Source organism: Ochotona princeps, chromosome 14 (assembly GCF_030435755.1).
Source record: "Ochotona princeps isolate mOchPri1 chromosome 14, mOchPri1.hap1, whole genome shotgun sequence".
NCBI classification, from domain to species: domain Eukaryota; kingdom Metazoa; phylum Chordata; class Mammalia; order Lagomorpha; family Ochotonidae; genus Ochotona; species Ochotona princeps.
Window position 1 is genome coordinate 64,629,432 of NC_080845.1, and position 14,190 is coordinate 64,643,621.

The following is a 14,190-nucleotide window of genomic DNA, read 5'->3' on the forward strand; positions in this document are numbered from 1 at the left end:
GTGGAGCAAAGGACATGGGCAAGGTACAGATCAAAGTTCAGAGTCCATTTAGACACCAGGGTCAAAATCACCCACACAGGCTGAGTGTCCAGCAGGCCTGCCAGATAGGGCCTTGGGTCTCTGTTTTGAAGCTTAAGAATTTTATCCCTGTGTACTTTCTGTGATCGTATACAGCATTCCGAGCTGCTGAACCACAGTTTGAGAGTTAGCCATAACAAATGTGTAAGAATTGCTTATTGTTAACTGGGAGTTCTGGTGAGGAGTAAATATAATAGCATTGCACTTGATACTGAATTGGCTGTATTTCAAACTATTGTTTAGTTCTCCAGAATCTTCTCACAGTTCATGCCTGCCCTGGTCATCAGGGCTTCCCGGCTCTTAGCATGAAAGTCCCCTCATCAGGCTTTTAATGTCAGCTGGCTCACTGGCTCCAAAAGACAAGTATTGGTATTTGCTTGCCCTCTGAGAGAGGCTGTGGCATTTTTTGTGGGCCCAAACTCCCCTGAATCATCTTCTGCTTTCATCAGATTATGGTCCTTGTTTTTCCATAACTGGTTCGAAGAGAATGCTCTCTGATTAGCAGTCGGATTCTCCCATAAGCATGGCCCTGAGGCAAGGGGACGGCTGTGTGGTCAATATAGAGGAAGACTTCTCAGTACAAGCATCTGACCTCTCTTGCTTTGAATCAGAGACCAAGAGCAGCAGAAGTAGAGCTGGGGAGTTTGGGATATGGTCAAGATACACAAATACACCTTGCTTACTGCAGCTTTTACTCTGGGCTTTGCTTTTCCCACACTGGTCTCAGGCAGGGGGTTGCTTCATCATTAACTATTTATTGGGCACTTGCTAGGTACAACAAGCCCAGGTAAAGCAGAACCGTGTGTTCTCCAACCAGCATCCAAGATGCTCAAAGTTCTATCTAGTGTATCTTAAACATCAAATCGCAGTTGGCTGAGAACATAAATGCATGGATTGGGGTGGGGTGAGTTAGTGAATCCATAAAGAAGTACTGATCTTTTAGAAATCTGCTTGGTAAAGTTGAAGGACCAGATGAGGCTCTGGCTTTGATGTCTCCAGCAGTCACATGGAACCAGATGGAAGTAAAAATCTGGACTTCCTTAAAAGCTCACAGGACAGAGACACAAAGTTGCAGAGGAAGACATGGAAGAACTGAAGTTAGCTAGTGCCTTTGTGTAAGGAGAAATGTGACCCAAAAGACAGTTGGGCCAAATTCATCCATGACCTTAATGATTAATTTCCTAGTTAATAATTGACATGTAGTAAGAGAAACTGGAATAAAAATGTTTATTATTTCATGATCTAGGACTCTCCTGTCTTTCTATGTCCTGGTTCTAGTCACCATGCATCACATGGAAACATTACCAGCAAAAAGCCCTTGGGGGGGGGGGTTGAAATTTTTATTTATTTTTATTTTTATTTTATTTTTATTAATTACACTGAATTATGTGACACAGTTTTATAGGTACTGGGATTCCACCTCTCCCCAAACCCTCCCCCCATGGTAGATTCCTCCATCTTGTTGTATAGCCGCAGTTCAAGTTCAGTTGAGATTCTTTCATTGCAAGCATATACCAAGCATGGAGTCCGGCATCTTATTGTCCAGATAAGTTCAACAGCTTGTTGGGGAGACCTTCTCTGGTCTGAAGGTAGAGCCAGCAGAGTATCATCCCGATCAAATAAAAGCCCCAACATAATATCAGCAACAATTTACAATGCTGTGGAATTAACTCACATAGTATCCAATAACCAAAATGTTTTTTAAAAAATGCAAGTTCTTAACCACTTAAAAAAACCTTTTTAAGAAATTAAGCAAGTTCAAATAAAATTGATTTAAGTGAAATCTCCTTAGTTCCCTTTAGAGGGTCAGGGGTAGTACATGGTGCCCTAAGCACGTCCTCCTTTTGGATTTGAGACCCTTGGCTGGGGTAATGCTTCCATGGTAACCCCACGTGGAACTGGGGAGCTTAGTCTAACAAGAAAAGCTCTGAAGGATTTTACTTTGTTATTTCCTCTTTAAACACAACAGAAAGAGACCACTTAGGTGGTATTGTGGAACAGCACTTCCTGCCCTCTCTGACTATAAATTTCACCAAGGGATCACAACAATATACTTGGGGAATCCTGTCATACAGAACCGCTGATGTCAGTGACTTCTGCCTGGTCTCTGATATTTAGTCCAAACAATGGGAAGAGATATGCTAAACTGTAGGACTGGCTCTGCTGAGCAGAGCTGAGTAAAGGAAATGGAGCTAGGCAGAAGTTCATTCCAGCCAGGCAGCCTTGACAGTCAGTCGCCTACCACTATACTAAATGTGGCCTCTGGACTTAGCATATTTAAAAAAAATCCTATCCTGTGATTTTGTGTATCAGGAATTCACAAAGTTCAACCAGAAGACTAGCCTACTCTGTGTGCCATCAGCCATGGAATGAGTTGCTGGGTTGTCTCCTCTGGAGGCTCCAACTGAAACACAGAACATCTCTAGAACTATGGTAGGCTAGACAGCAACTCATGAACTATACAAACTGGCAGTATCAATGGCCAGGCATCCTGTATGTGGTTAGGTCTCCTGGGAAACGTGCTCCAAGACACCTGGATGGAATGTAAAAACTGCTTTATGACCTCACCTCAGACGTGTCACTTCTGTTGCATTCTGATCCAACCAGTCACCAAGAGTAGCCAGTTGAGCTTTCACCACCTGGCTCCTCCACCACCATCCTGTTGGACTGCCAATCATTCACCACCCTCATCTCCTCTAACCACCTTCCTGTTCAAATGCTGGGCCCTTCACACACTCGACTCCTCGACTGCTCTGCAGGTGGACTGACCGGCCCTGACTGTCCTAGGCTTCTCCACTACCCAACAGTTGAACTGGCTAGCAAATCACCACCCTCAGGTCCTCCACCACCCTCTGGTTGGACAGGTAAGCTGTTTACCACCCTTGTCCTCGACTGCCTTCCAGGTGGATCAGTGGGCCCTGACCATCCTAGGCTCCTCTGCTGCTCAAGAGTTGAACTGGCAGGACATCGAACACTGTATGCTTCTCTACCTCTCTGGTTGGACAGGCAGGTGTTCACCACCCTGGGCTGCTGCTCCACCACCCTCTGGTTGGACAGGCAGGCTGTTCACCATCCTGGGCTCCTCCACCACCCTCCAGGTTGACCGGAAGGGCTTTTCACTATCTCTGCTGCTCCACAATACTCCAATTTGGCCCACAGGTCTTTCACCATCCTCAACTCCTCCACTGCCATTCAGATGGAATGGAAAGACAAACATCACCCTCAGTTGGACTGCCAGACCGATCATCACCATTCTAACTGAAGGTCAGTGTAGGGACCAAAGTGGACAAGGTAGCCAAGGGTAGTAAAGGGCTAGGCAGTCCACCACTAGGCAGCGGAAAAGCAGAGGTTGTGAACGGCTTGCTAGTCTGACTGGAGTGCTGAGTGACCCTTCACCAACCTGGGCTCCTGCACCACCCCTAGTTTAACTGGCAAGCTGTTCACCACCTCAGATCCTTGACTGCCCTCTGATCGGACTTGCAGTCCATTCACCACCTTCAGCTCCTCTATCACCCTCTGTTTGGGCTGGTAGGTCCTTCACACCCCTTGACTGCTCCACTGCTCTTTGGAATGACAAGTCAATCACCAGTACAACTGAAAGGAAGTGTAGGAGCCAAGGTGGTGAAGAAAGCCAAGGTTGTAAGCAGCCCTCAGTGAAACTGAAGGGCTGGAGGGTAATGCACTGAACTTACCCTTCACCAACCCTGGCTCCTGCACCACCTCTAGTTGGACTGGTGAGCTGTTCACCATCTTGGCTCCTCTACTACCCTCCAATTGAACTCGCGGGGAGATCACTACCCTCAACTCCTCACCTGCCTGTCCTAGGCTCTTCCACCACTCAACAGTTGAACTGTCAGGCATTCACCACCCTGGGCTCTTCCACTGTCCTCTGGTGGGCCCATTCATCCTCCTCAACTCCTCCACCAGCCTACAGTTGGAATGGCAAGCCAGTCATCACTGTCCAATTGGACTGCTGGGCCAGTCACCTCCCTGAACTCCTCTACTGCCCTCCAGTTGGACTGATGGGTTGTTCATCACCCTCAGCTCCTCGACTACCTCCAGGTGGATGGACTGTCCTAGGCTCCTCCATCACCCAACAGTTGAAACAGCAGACCATTCACCACCTTGGGCTCCTCTACTGCCTTGCAGTCGGCTAGTGGGCCCTTTGACACCCTGGGCTCCTCCACCACCCTCTAGGTTGACCAGAAGGGTCTTTCACTACCTCAACTGCTCCACAATACTCCAATTTGGCTGTGGAGAAGCTGAGGGTGGTAAGAGGCCCACTAGTCAACCTGGAGCGCTATGGTGGAGCTGAGAATTGTGTAAGGCCCTAATGGTATTTCTGGAGAAATGTTGAGGATCCCATGTTGTGAAAGGCCATTCTGGTTGGGGGATCCGAGGGTGATGAAAGACCCCGATCAACCTGGAGGGTTATGGAGGAGCTGATGTTAGTAGAAGACCCTCTGGTCAACCTTTAGGCTTGTGGAGGAGTTGAGCATAGTATGAGTCACTTCCAATCAATACAGAGAGCAGTGGTGGAGCTTTGGTGGTTAAAGGCCCTTTTGATTTTCCTTGAGCACTGTGGAGATCAATCGATCAGAGATCTTTGGGCCATTTCAACCCTCAACTTACATAGCCTTCCAGGGTTACAGGGGTTCTCCAATCACCCTCACCATCTCCGCTGCTGTCCAATTTTAGAAGGTACTTATAGCACCATCAATTCCTCCACAGCCCTCCAGGATGAATAGTGGGCCTTACCATTCTCAATTCCTCCCCAGGCCTCCAGGTTGGCTGGTGGGCCTTTCATCATTCTCAGGTCCTCCAAAGCACTGCAGGTTACCACAATGACTTCCAATACCACCACCATCGACTCCTCCACAAAACACCTGATTGACCTGTGGGCCTTTTTCACCCTCAACATCTCCACAGCCCTCCAGTTACTGGAAAGAACTACACCACTCTCAACACCTCCACAGCCCTCAAAGATACGGGAGGGACTTACATAACCATAAACTCCACCAGAAAACTCCTGGTTGACCCATGGGCCTTTTTAATCCACGGCACCTCCACAGCCCGAATTGTTACCAAAGGGACTTACACAACCATCAATTCCTTCACAGCCCTCCTGGTTGCCTATGTGCCTTTCATAACATCCAACAACTAAACAACCTTCCAAGTTGCCACAGGAACTTATACCATCCTCGACCCCTTCACAGCCTTAAAATTTCCCAGAAAACTTACAAGCCATCAGCTCCTGCACAGCCTTCCATGTCCATAAGGACAAAACTCGCAATCAGTCTTCCACAGCCCTCATGATTGACCCATGGGCCTATTGAACCCTTGACAAGCCCATAACCCTGGAAGTTACGGCAGAGACTTACAGCACTATCGGCACATCCACAGCCTTAAACCATAGTAAAGAGATTGTGGACACCTCCACAGCCGTTGGTAGACCCGTTGCCCTTTCATCACTATCATCAACACCTCCACATCCTTCCAGGTTTTGGGAAGGACTGACCCTGCCATCAACTCCTCCACATACATCCAGTTTCTGGAAGACCTACAATGCCATCAAAACCTCTTCGTCCTTTCAGGTTCAAAGAGGGACTGACTAAACTATCAACTCCTCCACGTCCTTTCAGGTTCCCATAGGGAAAGACTCTAGCATCAACTACTCCAAGTACTTCCAGGTTCCCAGAAAGACTTACACGACCATCAACTCCTCCTCGCCCTTCCAGGTTCCCATAGGGAAAGACTCTAGCAACTATGCCAAGTACTTCCAGGTTTCCAGAAAGACTTAAAAGACCATCATCTCCTCCACGTCCTTCCAGGTTCCTGGATCAACTTGCATCATCATCAACTCCTCCACATCCTTCCAGGATCCCAGATCAACTTACATCACCATCAACTCCTCCACCTCCTCGTCCTTCCAGGTTCCTAGAAAGACTTGGAACACCATCAATTCCTCCACCTCCTTCCAAGTTCCCAGAAAGACTTAAAACTCTATCAACTCCTCCTCATCCTTCTAGGTTCCTGTACGGACAGATTCTGACATCAACTCCTCCTCCTTGACACTGCCATCATCTCCTCCAACTACTTCCACATTTTCAGAAAGACTTACATGAGCATCAACTCCTCCTCGTCCATCCCGGTTCTCGGAAGGACTTACAATACCATCACCTCCTCCACGTCCTTCCAGGATCCCAGATCAACTTCACTGCCATCAACTCCTCCTCATCCTTCCAGGTTCCCATAGGGAAAGACTCTAGCATCAACTACTCCAAGTATTTCCAGGTTCCTGGAAGGACTTAAAATACCATCACATCCTCCACGTCCTTCCAGGTTCCTGGAATGACTTACATCACCATCAACTCCTCCACATCCTTCCAGGATCCCAGATCAACTTACATCACCAACAACTCCTCCTCGTCCTTCCAGGTTCCCATAGGGAAAGACTCTAGCATCAACTACTCCAAGTATTTCCAGGTTCCTGGAAGGACTTAAAATACCATCACATCCTCCACGTCCTTCCAGGTTCCTGGAATGACTTACATCACCATCAACTCCTCCACATCCTTCCAGGATCCCAGATCAACTTACATCACCATCAACTCTTCCTCGTCCTTCCAGGTTCCCATAGGGAAAAACTCTAGCATCAACTACGCCAAGTACTTCCAGGTTCCCAGAAAGACTTACATGACCATCAACAACTCCTCGTCCTTCCAGGTTCCTGTACAGACAGACTCTGACATCAACTCCTCCTCCTTGACAGTGCCATCATCTCCTCCAACTACTTCCACATTTTCAGAAAGACCTACATGACCATCAACTCCTCCTCGTCCTTCCAGGTTCCCAGAAGGACTTACATCACCATCAACTCCTCCACCTCCTTCCAGGATCCCAGATCAACTTACATCACCATCAACTGCTCCTCTTCCTTCCATGTTCCCGGAAAGACTTAGAACACCATCAATTCCTCCTCGTCCTTCTAGGTTCCCGTTGGGAAAGACTGCATCAACCACTCCACGTACTTCCAGGTTCCCAGAAAGACTTACATGACCATCAACTCCTCGTCCTTCCAGGTCCCTGGAAAGACTTAAAACGCCATCAACTCCTCCTCTTCCTTCCAGGTTCCCGTAGGGACTCTGACATCAACTCCTCCTCCTTGACACTGCCATCATCTCCTCCAACTACTTCCAGGTTTTCAGAAAGACTTACATGACCATCAACTCCTCCACATCCATTCAGGTTCCTGGCTGGACTGAATCCACCATCAACTCCTCCATGTCCATTCAGGTTCCTGGCTGGCCTGACTTCACCATCAACTCCTCTAAATCTTCTAGTTTCCTTGTGTGACTCACACCAGTATAAACTTCTCCAGATCCTTCCAGGTTCTCGGATAGACTTATACCGCCATCTACTCCTACAAGTACTTCCAGGTTCCTGGAAGGACTTACAGTACCATCACCTCCTCCACGTCCTTCCAGGCTCATAGCTGGACTGACTCCACCATCAACTGTTCCTCCATGTCCTTCCAGGTTCCTGGAGGGACTTACACCACCATGAGCTCCTCCACATCCTTGTACATTCCTGGGGCAATTTACACTACTATCAACTCCTCCACAGCTTTTCTGATTGACCTGTGGTACTTTTTAACCCTCTACACCTAAACAGTCCGACATGTTATTGGAAGGACTTGCACCACCATTGCTTTCCTCCACATCCTTCCTTGTTGTCGGTACAATTTACTCGACCATCAACACTTCCCCAGTCATTCTGAATGACTCATGGTGCTGTTATAACATATGACAGGTAAAAAATTACTGGAGGGACTTATACCACACTTGACCTACCCACAGCCTCCCAGGTATCTGCAGAGTCTTACACCATCATGGACTCCTCCACAGCCCTGCTGGTTGTCCTGTTGGCCTTTATTACCCTCAATTTTCAACAGCGTTTCCAGTTACTGAGGGACTTAAATGATGATCGACTCCTGCACAGACCTCCTGAATGACCCAGGTGCCTTTTTCAAGTTCCTTACCTCCACATCCTGCCAGGGTTACCACAGAACCTTGCAACACTGTTCATTCTGCCATAGCTTTCTTGGTTGACTGCAGGGACAGTCATTACCATAAATTTTACCAGGCATTGTTGACAACAATGCCCTTTAATAACCATATACTGTAATATTTCTCCAAGATACAATTAGGGCCTTTCACCCTAATCAGCTCTTCAACAGTCCTGCAGGATGACCAGAAGGCCTCTTGACGCCAGACTCCTCTACAGGCATGCAAGGTAACCAACGGGCCAGGTACAACTCAGGGTTCCAGAATACTTGAAGGGTGTGCAGCAGGCCTCTTAAACCTTGGTACCCTCCATAGCCCTGTACGGTTACCAGCAGGCCGCTTACCACCCTAGGCTCCTCCATAGCCCTGCAGTGTGGGCAGTAGGCCTCTTACCAGCCTAGGCTCATCCGTAAGACTGCTGGTTCACGAACATGCCTCTTACAACCCTAAGCTTCTGCTTAGGCCTACAAGGTGACCAGCAGGCCTCTTACCATCCTAGGCTCCTGCATAGGCCTACAAGGTGACCAACGGGTCTCTTACCACACTAGGCTCCTTCAATCTCTGCTGGTTCACAAACAACCCTGCTAACAGCCAAAGTTTCTGCATAGGCCTGCAAGATCTCTTACCATACAAGGTATCTTACCATACTAGGTTCCTGGACAGTCCTGCTGATTCACTAACAAGGCTCTTAATGTTTTAGGGTCCTGCATAGACCTGCAAGGTCAACAGCAGGCCTCATTCCATCCTGGGCTCCTGCATAGGCCTGCAAGATTAGCAGCAGGCCTCTACCACCCTAGGCTCCTCCACAGGCCTGCTGGTGCAATAACAAGCCTTCTACAACCCGAGGTTTTCCACAGACCTGTAAGTTAACCAGCAGGCCTCTTACCACCCTAGGTTCCTGCACAGCCCTGCTGGTTTACTAACAGGCTTACGAGCATGCTAGGCTCCTACATAAGCCTGCTGGATCACAAACAGGCCTATTACAATATTAGGCTCCTGCATAGGCCTGATCCATGACCAGTAGGCCTCTTACCACACGAGGCTCCTAAATAGGCCAGCCTGGTAACCAGCAGCCCACTTACCACACAAGCGCTTACATAGGCATGCCTGGTAACCGTAGGTCTCTTACCATTTCATTTAACTAAATAGGCCTATAGGTTAACCAGCAGGCCTCTTACCATCCTAGGCTCCAGCATAGGCCATTAGGTGACCAGCAGGCCTCTTAACGCACTAGGCTCCTCACTAGACCTACCAGGTGACCAGCAGGCCTCTTACCATCCTAGCCTCCAGCATAGGCCTACAAAATGACCCGCAGGCCTCTTACCATCAAAGGCTCCTCCACAGGCCTGCTGGTTCACTAACAAGCCTCGTACCACCCAAGGCTTGTGCATAGGCCTGCCTGGTCACCTCCAATCCTCTTACCAACCTAGTCACCTGAATAGGGCTATACGGTAACGAGCAGTCCTCTTTAAAAACTAGGCTCCTCCACTTGCTGGCTTCGTTACCTGCAGGCATCTTACCACCCTCAGCTCCTAATAGGACTATCAGGTGACCAGCAGGCCTCTGACCATCCTAGGCTCCTCCACAGTACTGCTGGTTCACTAACAGGCCTTTAACACTTTCGATTCCAGCATAGGGCTGTAAGATGACCAGCAGGCCTCTTACCACTCTAGGTTTCTAACTAGGCCTGCCAGGTGACCAGCAGGCCTTTTACCATCTTCGGGCCCTGCATATGCCACCAAGGTGATCACCATGCCTCTTACCATCCCAGGCTCCTCCACGGGCCTGCTGGTTCACTTACAAGCCTCCTACCAACCAAGGATTGTACATAGGCTTGCAATGTCACCACCAGGCCTCTTATGATTCTAGGCTCCTAAATAGGCCAGCGTTGTAAGCAGCAGGCCTCTTACCACAATAGCGCTTACATAGGCATGACTGGTAACCATAGGTCTCTTATCATCGATGTCACCTAAATAGGCCGCTAAGGAAACCACCAGGCCTCTTACGATCATAGTCACCTGAATAGGCCTATAAGGTAAACAGCAGGCCTCTTTCCACACTAGGCTCCTCCACAGGCCTGCTGGTCACTACAGGCCTCTTACCATCTGAGGTTCCAGCATAGGCCTATAAGGTGACCAGCAGGGCTCTTACCATCTTAGGCAGCTCCCTAGGCCAGTAGCGTGATCAGCAGGCCTCTTACCATCCAAGCTCCTCCACAGGCCTGCTGGTTCACTAACAGGCCTTTTACCACCCTCGGCTCCAGCATAGGCCTTTATGGTGACCAGCAGGCCTCTTAACACACTAGGCTCCTCACTAGGCCTACCATGTGACCAGCAGGCCACTTACCATCCTAGCCTCCAGCATAGGCCTACAAAATGACCTGCAGGCCTCTACCCATCGAAGGCTCCTCCACAGGCCTGCTGGCTCACTAACAAGCCTTTTACCACCCAAGGCTTGTGCATAGGCCTGCCTGATCACCAACAGGCCTCTTACCATCCTAGTCACCTGAATAGGCCTGGAAGGTAACGAGTAGGCCTCTTACCACACTAGACTCCTCCACAGGCCGGCCTAATTACCTGAGGCCTCTCAACAACCTAGGCTCCTAATAGGCCTACAAGGTGACCAGCAGGCCTCTAACATCCTAGCCTCCTCCACAGGCCTGCTGATTCACTTACAGGCCATTTTCCACCCAGGGATCCAGCACAGACCTATCAGTTGACCAGCAGGATTCTTACCATCCTAGGCTCCTGAATATGCCTACCACGTGACCAGCAGGCCTCTTACCATCCAAGCTCCTCCACAGGCCTGCTGGTTCACTAACAAGCCTCGTACCACCAAAGGCTTGTGCATAGGCCTGCCTGGTACCATAGGTCTCTTACCATCCCAGTCACCTGATTAGGCCTGTAACGTAACCAGCAGGCCTCTTACCACACTACGCTCCTTCACAGGCCTGTTGGTTCACTATAGGCCTTTTACCACCCAAGGCTCCAGCATAGGACTTTAAGGTGGCCAGATGGCCTATAACCATCTTAGGCTGCTCCCTAGGCCAATAGCGTGACCAGCATGCCTCTTACCATCGAAGGCTCCTCCACAGGCCTTCCTGTAACCAGCAGGCCTCATAGCATCCTAGCTTCCATGATAGGCCTAAAAGTGACCAGCAGTCCTCTTACCATCCAAGGCTCCTCCACAGGCCTGCTGGTTCACTAAAAAGCCTCCTACCACCCAAGGCTTGTGCATAGGCCTCATCATCACCAACAGGCCTATTATCATCCTATACACCTGAATAAGCGTAGAAGCTAACCATCAGGCAACTTACCATCCTAGCTTCCTCCACAGGCCTGCTGGCTCACTAACAAGCCTCCTATCACCCAAGGCTTGTGGATAGGCCTGCATGGTCACCACCAGGCCTCTTATCATCCTAGTCACCTGAATAGGCCTGGAAGGTAACCAATAGGCCTCTTTCCACAGTAGGCTCCTCCACAGGCCTGCTGGTCACTACAGGCCTCTTACCACCCGAGGCTCCAGCATAGGCCTATAAGGTGACCAGCAGGGCTCTTACCATCTTAGGCAGCTCCCTAGGCCAGTAGCGTGACCAGCAGGCCTCTTACCATCGAAGGCTCCTACACAGGCCTGCTGGTTCACTAACAAGCCTCGTACCACCCGAGGCTTGTGTATAGGCCTGTCTGGTAACCATAGGTCTCTTACAATCCCAGTCACCTGAATAAGCCTGTAAGGTAACACGCAGGCCTCTTACCACACTAGGCTCCTCCACAGGCCTGCTGGTTCACTACAGGCCTTTTACCACCCTCGGCTCCAGCATAGGCCTTTATGGTGACCAGCAGGCCTCTTAACACACTAGGCTCCTCACTAGGCCTACCATGTGACCAGCAGGCCAGTTGCGATTATAGCCTCCAGCATAGGCCTACAAAATGACCCGCAGGCCTCTTACCATCGAAGCCTCCTCCACAGGCCTGCTGGTTCACTAACAAGCCTCATACCACCCAAGGCTTGTGCATAGGCCTGCTTGGTCACCAACAGGCCTCTATCCATCCTAGTCCCCTGAATTGGCCTGGAAGGTTACGAGTAGGCCTCTTAACACATTAGACTCCTCCACAGGCCGGCCTGGTTACCTGAGGCCTCTCACCAACCAAGGATCCAAATAGGCCTACAAGGTGACCAGCAGGGCTGTGACATCTTAGCCTCCTCCACAGGCTTGCTGATTCACTAACAGGCCATTTACCACCCAAGGCTTGAGCATAGACCTATTAGGTGACCAGCAGGCCTCTTATCATCCTAGGCTCCTCCACAGGCCTGCTGGTTCACTAACAAGCCTCCTACCACCCCAAGCTTGTGGATAGGCCTGCATGGTCACCACCAGGCCGCTTATCATCCTAGTCACCTGAATAGGCCTGGAAGGTAACCAATAGGCCTCTTACCACACTAGGCTCCTCTGCAGGCAGGCTGGCTCACTACAAGCCTCTTACCACCCGAGACTCCAGCATATGCCTATAAGCTGACCAGCAGGGCTCTTATCATCTTAGGCAGCTCCCTAGGCCAGTAGCGTGACCAGCAGGCCTCTTACCTTCCAAGCTCCTGCACAGGCCTGCTGCTTCACTACAGGCCTTTTACCACCCTCGGCTCCAGCATAGGTCTTTATGGTGACCAGCAGGCCTCTTACCACACTAGGCACCTCACTAGGCCTTTAAGGTGACCAGCAGGCCTCTTACCATCGAAGGCCACCAGCATAGGCTTACAAAATGACCTGCAGGCCTCTACCCATCGAAGGCTCCTCCACAGGCCTGCTGGCTCACTAACAAGCCTTTTGCCACCCAAGGCTTGTGCATAGGCCTGCCTGATCACCAACAGCACTCTTACCATCCTAGTCCCCTGAATTGGATTGGAAGGTAACGAGCAGGCCTCTTAACACACTAGACTCCTCCTCAGGCCGGCCTGGTTACCTGAGGCCTCTCACCAACCAAGGCTCCTAATAGGCTTATAAGGTGACCAGCAGGCCTCTGACATCCTAGCCTCCTCCACAGGCCTGCTGATTCACTTACAGGCCATTTTCCACCCAAGGATCCAGCACAGACCTATCAGTTGACCAGCAGGCCTCTTACCATCCTAGGCTCCTGCATATGCCTACCAGATGACCAGCAGGCCTCTTACCATCCAAGCTCCTCCAAAGGCCTGCTGGTTCACTAACAAGACTCCTACAACCCAAGGCTTGTGCATAGGCCTAATGGTCACCAACAGGCCTCTTATCCTAGACACCTGAATAGGCCTGTAAGGTAACCCGCAGGCCTCTTACCACACTAGGCTCCTCCACATGCCGGCCTGCTGGTTCACTAACAAACCACGTACAACCCAAGGCTTGTGCATAGGCCTGCCTGGTCACCATATGTCTGTTACCATCCTAGTCACCTGAATAGGCCTGTAAGGTAACCAGCAGTCCTCTTACCATCAAGGTTCCTCAACAGGCCTGTTGGTTCAGTATAGGCCTTTTACCACCCTCGGCTCCAGCATAGGACTTTAAGGTGGCCAGATGGCCTATAAACATCCTAGGCTGCTCCCTAGGCCAGTAGCGTGACCAGCAGCCCTCTTACCATCGAAGGCTCCTCCACAGGCCTTCCTGGTTCACTAACAAGCCTCCTACCACCCAAGGCTTGTGCATAGGCCTGCCTGGTCACCAACGGGCCTCTTACCATCCTAGTCCCCTGAATAGGCCTGAAAGGTAACCAGTAGGCCTCTTACCACACTAGACTCCTCCACAGGCTGCCCTGGTTACCTGAGGCCTCTCACCAACCTAGGCTCCTAATAGGCCTACAAGGGGACCAGCAGGCCTGTGACATCTTAGCCTCCTCCACAGGCCTGCTGGTTCACTAACAAGCCTCCTACCACCCAAGGCTTGTGCATAGGCCTGCCTGGTCACCAACGGGCCTCTTACCATCCTAGTCCCCTGAATAGGCCTGAAAGGTAACCAGTAGGCCTCTTACCACACTAGACTCCTCCACAGGCTGCCCTGGTTACCTGAGGCCTCTCACCAACC